The 9,950-nt window shown below is 39.5% G+C and overlaps 1 pseudogene; it reads left to right on the top strand.

Moving 5' to 3' along the window:
- The first annotated feature begins 4,023 nt into the window (after positions 1–4,023).
- LOC139360661 (zinc finger FYVE domain-containing protein 9-like) lies at positions 4,024–9,708 on the top strand (annotated as a pseudogene).
- Positions 9,709–9,950: the final 242 nt, after the last annotated feature.

Here is a 9,950-nt window from a genome sequence, read left to right as displayed (position 1 = left end):
CTTGATGATGTTGATGAACACACAAGCTAGAAATAAGCTGGAGAAGATAACATGTACTAATAGCATATTCCACATTTTAAGTGTTTTAGGGGTGATGCCAGGGCAAATTGACAGAAGTGTTTATTGAGTGTATATTTGGGTTGTGATAGCTGGAATAAATTGTGCTGGGACAGAACATTGCAGGCATCTCTATTTAAGGGGTGAAAAAAGCAGTGGCTTCCTTTTTGGATTTTCTAGGTCTAACCTTAATTTTCAAGTACAGCTATATTCAGACCCTGATTGGGTAAGATTTTCCTGGCTTCCTAGTGATAGTGATGTCTCAGAAACAAGTCTCTTTTCCTAAGGTGAGCTTTTAAGCAGTACATTTTCACCAGAAAGGCTTGAAGCCTTAATCATAATAATATTAATAGTTAATATTTCAGAGCACTTACTATATGCCAGGGATTGTGCTTTATCTGCATTAATTTATTTAAGCCTCAAAATAATCTTATGGATCAGGTAATCATATTATTAATATTACTATTTTACAGAAAGAAAGCAGATTCTGAGGGGTTGAATCATTTGCTTAAAGATTTCAGCTAGTTACTGGTATAGTGGGATCGGAACACATGTTTGACTGATCCCAGAGCCCCTCTTACCACTTTATGTTGCCTTTAAAGTTGGTTTCAGCATCCACAATCCTCACTTATGTTGCAATCTGATTGGATTTGTTATGGTAGATCTGCTATCTTTCCGTGTTTTCCCCTCTCTGGTGGTCATCTTCTATTTTGCTTTCATTATTAAAATCCCCCAATACAGAAGATTTTAGGTAGGGCTCAAACAGATGTCAGCTAATCCAGGCAGAAACAGTGAATAACTGCTCTGGATAAAAATTCATTTGTCATATTTCTTGAACGTAGAAATCATAACCTTACCTAGTTTTATATTCCCCTCAATATAAAGCACAGAATAGTCTTACAGCCTAGATGCTCAATAAATGTTGAATTGACTTGAACTCAATTTCTAAACCCTAAGATATTACATAATTACTCCCATTCCAGCCAGACAGGGCTATTCCAAGTTTCTACATAACATTTTTTTAGGGGGAGAGGGGGTGCAGAGGTTGGTTGGGTGGGGTCCATGTGTATGCTTGGGGCAGGTAAAGGGGAATAGCCATAAGTTTTCTAAGTCTTATGCCTGATGCAGGAAGGGAAATATAATCTCTATTTACCACCCACCTCCTTTACTTCATTCAGTAATATGTTGGTTTATGAAAATATGTAGTATTTTCTAAAAAGCAAGGGAGGCAAGAGAGAGCTTGATAATTTATACTTTGCCAGTTTCATCAGTGCCTCAACATAGCTCCCTATTCAGTCAGTGAAGGAGAACTGTATGTCCTTGTTGGGAATCTGGAGGTATGCCAGTGGTTGCAAAGAGCTCAGCAGTTTTGCCTGTGTACTTAGATGTGGACTGACCAGTTTAGCATGTGGATCAGATCAGGGACTAGTAAATGTCATTTTGTTTTGACATTTGTATTGAAATTACGGGAAAAAGGTGCCTGTTTCATGAGAATAAAAAGAAAAGAATGCATTGGAAAAGTTTGAGCTTGATGTATTATTAAAAGAAGCAGCCGGGCACGGTGGCTCACGCCTGTAATCCCAGCACTTTGGGAGGCCGAGGTGGGTGATTCATGAGGTCAGGAGATGGAGACCATCCTGGCTAACACAGTGAAAACCCGTCTCTACTAAAAATACAAAAAAATTAGCCGGGCGTGGTGGCGGGCGCCTGTAATCCCAGCTACTCGGGAGGCTGAGGCAGGAGAATGGCGTGAACCCGGGAGGCGGAGCTTGCAGTGAGCCGAGATCACGCCACTGCACTCCAGCCTGGGTGAAAGTGCCAGACTCCGTCTCAAAAATAAATAAATAAATAAATAAATAAATAAAAAAGAAGAATATATGATCCATTCAGGCTGAGTTTAAAAACATCTCAAAACTAGAATCATCCTAAATCTGGCAATAGTTTAGTTATATAGTGATGTAAAAGACAGGATATGTACAGGAACCTAATACTAAGGGCAGTTCAGTTTGATATAGAGGTGTTTTTTTGTTTTTTGTGTTTTTTTTTTCGTGCAGATACAAATCCATTATGTAAAATAGATTTGTTTGCCAAAAAGTCTATTTTTGTCTATAATAACAATGCAGTTACCAATTATTGAGCAGGTTTTATATGTCAGGCATTGTGCTTAAACACTTTGCACGCATTGTCTAATTTAATTCTCACAAAACCCCTATGAAGGAGGTGAAATTATCTACTTGTTACTAATGTGGAAACTGAGAGACTCAGAGTGGTTATGTAACTTGCCCAAGGTCACACATATAATAAGGGGCAGAGCCAGAATTCTGAAGTGAATCCCTGGCCTGAGGGCTCTTAATAAGATTAGAATCAATACCTCTGAGGATAAAGACCTGGTCCAGTTTTTAAAATGTACGGTAAAATAATACATCCAAGGACTCTGTGGTATGAGTGTATGTGTGTGTGTAATATGCTTTAAGTTCTTTAGTAGAGAAACTAGGTAATTTTCATTGTGTTTCTTAAATAATGATTGCTTAATTGCCTTTAACACTTGCAGCCACTTAGTGGTTAAGTGATGTCTGTTAGAAAATTCTCTTGGCAGTTGCTTTTTGAGAAAGATGATCAAAAGCACACCAAGAATGCCAGTTAATGCCATCATTATTTACTTAGTATAAATTTACAATAACAGGAAAATATGTTCATAGAAATAAAATATCATCTAAAGTATTTAAAGAATTGAAAATGATTCCCATCTTTGTTGTTTGGCCTTACCTTCCTTTACAAAATAAACAAACCTGTTTATCACGTTGTTATAGGAAACAATGACCATGTTTATAAAAAAGAAGGTAAGCTTAGGTAGGAATAATAAATATCATCTTGGATGAAAAGCCTTTGTAAGAGCCTTTTTGATCCTTGAAATATTCTTTTGAAGAAAGGTATGTGGCTTAAGGGTTAACTGATAAATCAGACACCAAGGAACTGTACCTATGGCTACCAACTGCCAAAATAACATCAAAATGGGCAGATAAGTTGTTCTAAAATTAGGTTAACTTAGTTGTTTTCATTTTCTCCTCACATACCGTTTGCTCCAATTAAATCAGTTGATCCTTAGATACACCTTGTGCTTTTGTAACTTAGTGTCTTTCCTCATGCTGTTCTCTTTTCCTAGAATTACATATATCCAAATCCCAACCCATTCTTCCAAATTAGCTCAGATGTCACATCCTCTGTGAAGTGCCTCTGATCCCCTCACAGAAGCAGTATCTTTTGTGTCTCTCCATCTGCACCTTTCTTGCATTAGCAATCTTATAGAATTTTATTTTTATAGTTCTTGAGGCCCCTCTCGCTTTCCACCTTGAAATTTTGTTTTTAATTCATTTATCTTACATCTTCTATTGGTCTCTAAGCTTCTTGCAGTCAAAACCTATTTTCACTCAGCTTTGGGTAGATCTCAAATACCAAGCACAGTGCTTTGAATACAAACGTCACTCAGAAACATCTATTCAGATTTGAGTGCTTACCACGTGCCGTATACTAGGCCTACAGGCTGACTAAAACAGTTTCTTCTCTCCAGGTACTCATGGGAAACAGATATATTAACAGACTTTCAATATGATCTAGTAAGTAATAAGGTAGAGTCATGAACAGAATGCATTGAAACCTGGAGAAAAGACTTGACCAAGGAGAAGGCCTAGACTGAAAGATGGGCAGTCTTGGTCAGAAAATTGAATGTATGAATCTATGACTTCAAGGTGAAGCCATTTTGGAAGGTGGCAATATCCAGGATGTGACCCTGAGAACTGTGCAGATGAAGGAATGTGAGTATAGGATGTGAAATAGCTCTTCCAACTGGACAATGGTGCCAGGAATTGAGGTAGAGAGGATGCCAGTAAGCCAGATACCAGAGTCCTCAGTGAATGAAGGAAAGTGTCCAAAAGCGAGGTAGATGATCATCCTGGGAAGGAGTAAAAGATGGCATCTGCAGATGGTGTGAACTTCATGGGCAGTGAGGCTTTTCATGAAGCTGGAGCAATGGCCTGGTAAGGGCAATGAGAAGGCAGGATGGTGCTGGTTCCCTATGCTACCTGACCCTATCCATCACAGAATTTGCTGTTTAGAGTTCAAGCAGCTTTAATTGGAGAGAGCTGCATGGTGAAGCTCATTGTCTTTGTAAAGAGCCAAGTCTTCTTCATTAGGGCAGGAAAGAGGTGTTCTGTGAAAACACAGAGGGTATAGAGGTGCTTATTTACAAGTTGAATGACCGTAGATAATGCTGATACAATGGGAGAGCTGAAAGTGGACTAGTCCACCTTTATCATTTTAAATTTGAATACTCTGAGGCCCAGTGAAAGGAAGTAACTTTTTTCCTCAGGCTTCCATAACTATGTTTAATTTCTTTTTTTCTAGCAGTTATTTTGATGCATAGATTTCTTAAACACAGATGCTTGAAACACATGAGTGGTCTATAAAGACCTCCAAGGTAGGTTGTGGGCTATTTCATAGTATAGCATTTCTAACATGATAATCCTATGAAAGCATACAAATAAGATGTTTTGACATGAAGAACCTGCATATGAAATTCAATAAACATATGTCACTGATATTTATCACAGTAGCATGTTCTTCCTACACATTTATGGATAATTTCTTTCCCCAGCTCTCCCAGCCCTAATACAATAGTGAGTCTTTTGTATGGTCCTTGAAACTTCCACCCACACCACTCTGCTAAAATAGTTCTCACTAAGGTCACCAATGACAATAAAGTCACTAAGTCTAACAAATAATTTTCAGTCCTTATCTTATTCAATCCCTCAGTAGCATTTGATACAGACAATCTTCCCTTCCTTCTTGAAGTACATTTTGCCCTTGCCTTTTATGAAACTGCAGTCCCTTTGTTTTATTTGCCCACTTTTGTATTGCTCCTTTGCAGATTTATCCTCCTTTACTTGATTATTAAGCATTGAAGTTCACCAGGGCACTGTTCTAGATATTTTTACCATCCCACTCCATACTCTTTCTCCGAATGATTTAATCTATTCCCATGGCTTACAATATCTTCATGCTCAGTGTGTCTCTGGAGCATAAATAAAGATTTATATCTCCAACCCAGGTTTCTCCCATGAACCTTAAACCCTTATGTCCAACTCAACATCTCCACTGGGATATCTCAAGGGCATCTGAAATTGAACTGGCCTAAGTGTGAACTTAGATTTCTTCTCTCAGACTTGCTCCGCCTCGTGTTTTGTATCAGAGTACCAAAACAGCTACTTACAGTTGTGTAAGCTAAGAATTTGAGTCATCCTCAATACTTTCCTTCCTCTCAACTTCCACATCAAATCCATCAACATGTCCTGTTGATTTTACCTTGAAAATACCTCTCAAATTCATCCACCTATCTCCATCTTTATTAGTAGCAACTCAGTCAAGCTATTGCAGTAGACTTTCTTTGGTAACAGCTTTACTGAGATTTAATTCAGGTATTATAAAACACAGCCATTTAAGTTGTACAATTCAATGGTTTTTAGTATAGTCATACCTCATTTTATTTGCTTCATTTCATTTTGTAGATTTTGCATTTTTTAAAATAAGTTGAAGTTTTGTGGAAATCCTGCATCAAGCAAGTCTATCAGCAATATTTTTCCTACAGCATGTGCTCACTTCATGTCTCTGTGTTACATTTTGGTAACTATCACAACAGACCAGGTGCAGTTGCTCATGCCTGTAATTCCAGCACTTTGGAAGGCTGTGGCAAGTAGATCACTTAAGGTCAGGAGTTCGGGACTAGCCTGGCCAACATGGTAAAACCCCATCTCTACTAAAAATACAAAAATTAGCCAGGCATGGTGGGAAGCACCTGTAATCCCAGCTACTTGGGAGACTGAGGCAGGAGAATCACTTGAACTCGGGAGGCGGAGGCTTCAGTGAGCTAAGATCATACCGCTGCATTCCAGCCTGGGTGACAGAGTAAGACTCCATCTCAAAAAAAGAAAAAATATTATAACAACACTTCATACTTTTTTATTATTGTTATATCTGTTATGAAGATCTGTGGTCAGTGATCTTAGATGTTACTATTTTAATTGTTTTGGTGCACCATAAAAAGTGCCCATATGGGACAACAAACTTAACCAATAAATGTTGTAGGTGTTCTGACTGCTCCACCAACTGGCCATTCTCTCCTCTCTGTCCATCTCCTCAGGGACTCCGTATTTCCTGAGACAGAACAATATTGAAATTAGCCCAATTAATGACCTTACAATTGCCTTGAAGTGTTCAAGTTAAAGGGAAGAGTCTCAAGTCTCTCACTTTAAGTCAAAATCTAAAAATGATTAAGCTTAGTGAGGAAGGCATGTTGAAAGCCGATATAGGCCAAAAGGAAATGCTTCTTGCATTAGCCAAATTGTGAATGCAAAGGAAAAGTTCTTGAAGGAAATTAAAAGTGCTACTCCCGTGAACGCACAAATGATAAGAAAGCAAAACAGCCTTATTGCTGATATAAAGAAAGTTTTAGTGGTCTGGATAGAAGATCAAACCAGCCACAACACTCCCTTAACCTAAAACCTAATCCAGGCCAAGGCCCTAACTCTCTTCAATTCTATGAAGTCTGAAAGAAGTGAGGAAGCTGCAGAAGAAAAGATGGAAGTTAGCAGACGTTGCTTCATGAAGTTTAAGGAAAGAAGCCATGTCCATAACATAAAAGTACAAAGTAAGCAACAAATGCTGATGTAGAAGCTGGAGCAAGTTATCCAGAAGATCTATCTAAGAAAACTGAGGAAGGTGACTACACTAAACAACAGATTTTCAATATAGATGGAACAGCCTTATATAGAAAGATGTCATCTAAGTCTTTCATAACTAGACAGTAGAAGTCAATGCCTCGTTTCAAAGCTTCAAAGGACAGGCTGACTCTTTTGTTAGAAACTAATGCAGCTGGTGACTTTAAGTTGAAGCCAATGCTCATTTACCATTTCAAAAATTCTGGAGCCCTTAAGAATCACATTAAATCAACTCTACCTGTACTGTATAAATGGAACAATAAAGCATGGATGACAGCACATTTGTTTACAGCATGGTTTACTGATTATTTTAAGTCCACTGTTGAGACCTACGGCTCAGAAAAAACAAGATTCCTTTCAAAATATTGTTGTTGTTCATTGACAATACACCCAAGAGCTCTGGTAGAGATGTACAAGAAGATGAATATTGTTTTACTGCCTGCTAACACAACATCCATTCTGTAGCCCATGGATCAAGGGGATATTTTGACTTTCAAGTCTTAAGAAATATATTTTATAAGGCTATATGTAGCTAGTATAGAGTGTGATTCCTGTGATGAATCTGGGTAAAGTAAAAGAAAAACCTCTGGTTTTCCTTATTCACCATTCTAGATACCATTAAGTAAATTTGTGATTCATGGGAGGAAGTTAAAATATTACATTAACTGGAGTTTTGAAGTAGCTGATTCTAATCACTATGGTTGACTGAGAGGGTGAAGAAGTCAGTGGACGAAGTAACTTGAGATGTGGTGGAAATAGCAAAAGAGATGTTGCTGATGCAGCCAAATTAACAATGAATGGAACTTCCTCTGCAGGAACCCTAGCTGTGTCACATGACCCAGTCAAGCCAGTAACTACCAGTCCTCTACCAGCAGAGATGGATATTCCTCTATTCTCAGGTCAGAAGTCCTGCTGGAAGTGCAGTGAGCCTTATTCCTGAAGATGGCCTTGTTCCTATTCTCATCTCCACTGGTGTAAAAGGAGACTATACTGTGGAAGAGAAACCATCACATTTATTTCAGTAATGCAGCAGTTGGAGGATGGTGGCCCTGACCCACCTGTATTTGTTTTAAATGCACATTTGTTGTCAATGCTTAAAATTGTAAATTATATGAACAGGAAGTGCTGGTGTTTTACAACCAAGGGAATGCATGCAGTGGGTCAGTCTGAGATAGTCATTCTTCTACAGTGTCTATCGGATGGAAAGTGTTTGCCAAAGGATGTCTTTAATCACTTTGTGTGACTTTATCAGGATGCTCTGGCAGGGAATATGGTGGGCAACTTGGGACACTCCTTCTTTAGTCAATGTTTCCTTGGCAGTAAAAAACATGGTGGATTCTTTTGTCTTCTTTTTTTTTTTTTTTTTTTTTTTTGAGATGGAGTCTTGCTCTGTCACCCAGGCTGGAGTGTAGTGGTGTGATCTCGGCTCACTGCAAGGTCCGCCTCCCAGGTTCATGTCATTCTCCTGCCTCAACCTCCCGAGTAGCTGGGACTACAGGTGCCTGCCACCATGCCCGGCTAATTTTTTTTTTTTTTTTTTGTATTTTTAGTAGAGACAGGGTTTCACTGTGTTAGCCAGGATGGTCTCGATCTCCTTACCTCGTGATCCGCCCGCCTCAGCCTCCCAAAGTGCTGGGATTACAGTCTTGAGCCACCGCACCCGGACATATGGTGGATTCTTATATGTGACATCTACCTACCAGTCATTGCAAGACCTAGTACTCCCAACCTCACCTTACTTCTTTGGGATTCTTATCCAGAAATGGCAAACTCCTAGGGCTAAAGTGTTTCCTATCCATCTGATGTTGAGACTTGGAGCTGAATATCTATTTTATCCATGCCCACTATTCAGTGTCAGATCTCAGAAGCCATTATTTGGAGAGATGGGGCATATCATCATGAATCTTCTTGCAGAGTTCAGAAATTATCAGTATACCTTGTCAGTTCAAGGTTGGTGGTTGATATGGAAGTTTAGAAAACCGGCATAAAAATTCCCAGCAACAGATAAAATGAGATGATGAAAGCCATGAACAAGTCCAATGAGCATGTCCTGGCAGGAGGTGCCTGCCTCAATGAAAAAGCAGATTCTTATCTTGTGTATGTGCAGAATGATGATGGAAATGATCAGACCCAGGGTATCAGTATTCACAATCAGCCCAGAAAAGTGACTGGTGCCAGTTTCTTTGTGTTCAGTGGCACTCTGAAATCCTCTTCTGGATACCTTGCCAAGTCCAGTATTATGGAAGATGGCGTTATGGTCCAGATCACTGCAGAGAACATGGATTCCTTGAGGCAGGCACTGCGAGAGATGAAGGACTTCAGCATCAACTGTGGGAAGGCGGACGCAGAGGATCCCCAGGAACACATCCACATCCAATGGGTGGATGATGACAAGAACGTTAGCAAGGGTGTCGTAAGTCCTATAGGTGGGAAGTCCATGGAGACTATAACACATGTGAAGATATTCCATGGATCAGAATGTAAAGCAAATGGTAAAGTCATCAGATGGACAGAGGTGTTTTTCCTAGAAAATGATGACCAGCACAATTGCCTCAGTGATCCTGCAGATCACAGTAGATTGACTGAGCATGTTACCAAGGCTTTTTGCCTTGCTCTCTGTCCTCACCTGAAGCTTCTGAAGGAAGATGGAATGACCAAACTGGGACTACGTGTGACACTTGATTCAGATCAGGTCGGCTATCAAGCAGGGAGAAATAGCCAGCACCTTCCCTCGCAGTACATGAATGATCTGGACAGCGCCTTGGTGCCAGTGATCCATGGAGGGGCCTGCCAGCTCAGTGAGGGCTCTGTCGTCATGGAACTCATTGTTATTTTTAAAAGTTGCCACAGCCATCTCAACCATCAGCAACTAGCATCCTGATCAGTCAGCTGCAGTCAACATTGAGGCAACACCCTCCACCAGCAAAAAGATTATAACTCCCTGGAAGATACTGGTTTTTCTTTGCCTGGCTTATTTCACTTAGCATAATATACTTCAATTTCATCCATGTTATCACAAATGACAGGATTTCCTTATTTTGTAAGGCTTTGTGTGTGTGTGTGTGTGTGTGTGTGTGTATAAAATCTCACATTTTCTCAATCTATTCATCTGTTGACAGACAT

This window comes from Macaca nemestrina, chromosome X (assembly GCF_043159975.1).
Source record: "Macaca nemestrina isolate mMacNem1 chromosome X, mMacNem.hap1, whole genome shotgun sequence".
Taxonomy (NCBI): Eukaryota; Metazoa; Chordata; class Mammalia; order Primates; family Cercopithecidae; genus Macaca; species Macaca nemestrina.
Note: the sequence above shows the minus strand (reverse complement) of the source record. Positions and strands in the feature narration are given on the sequence as shown.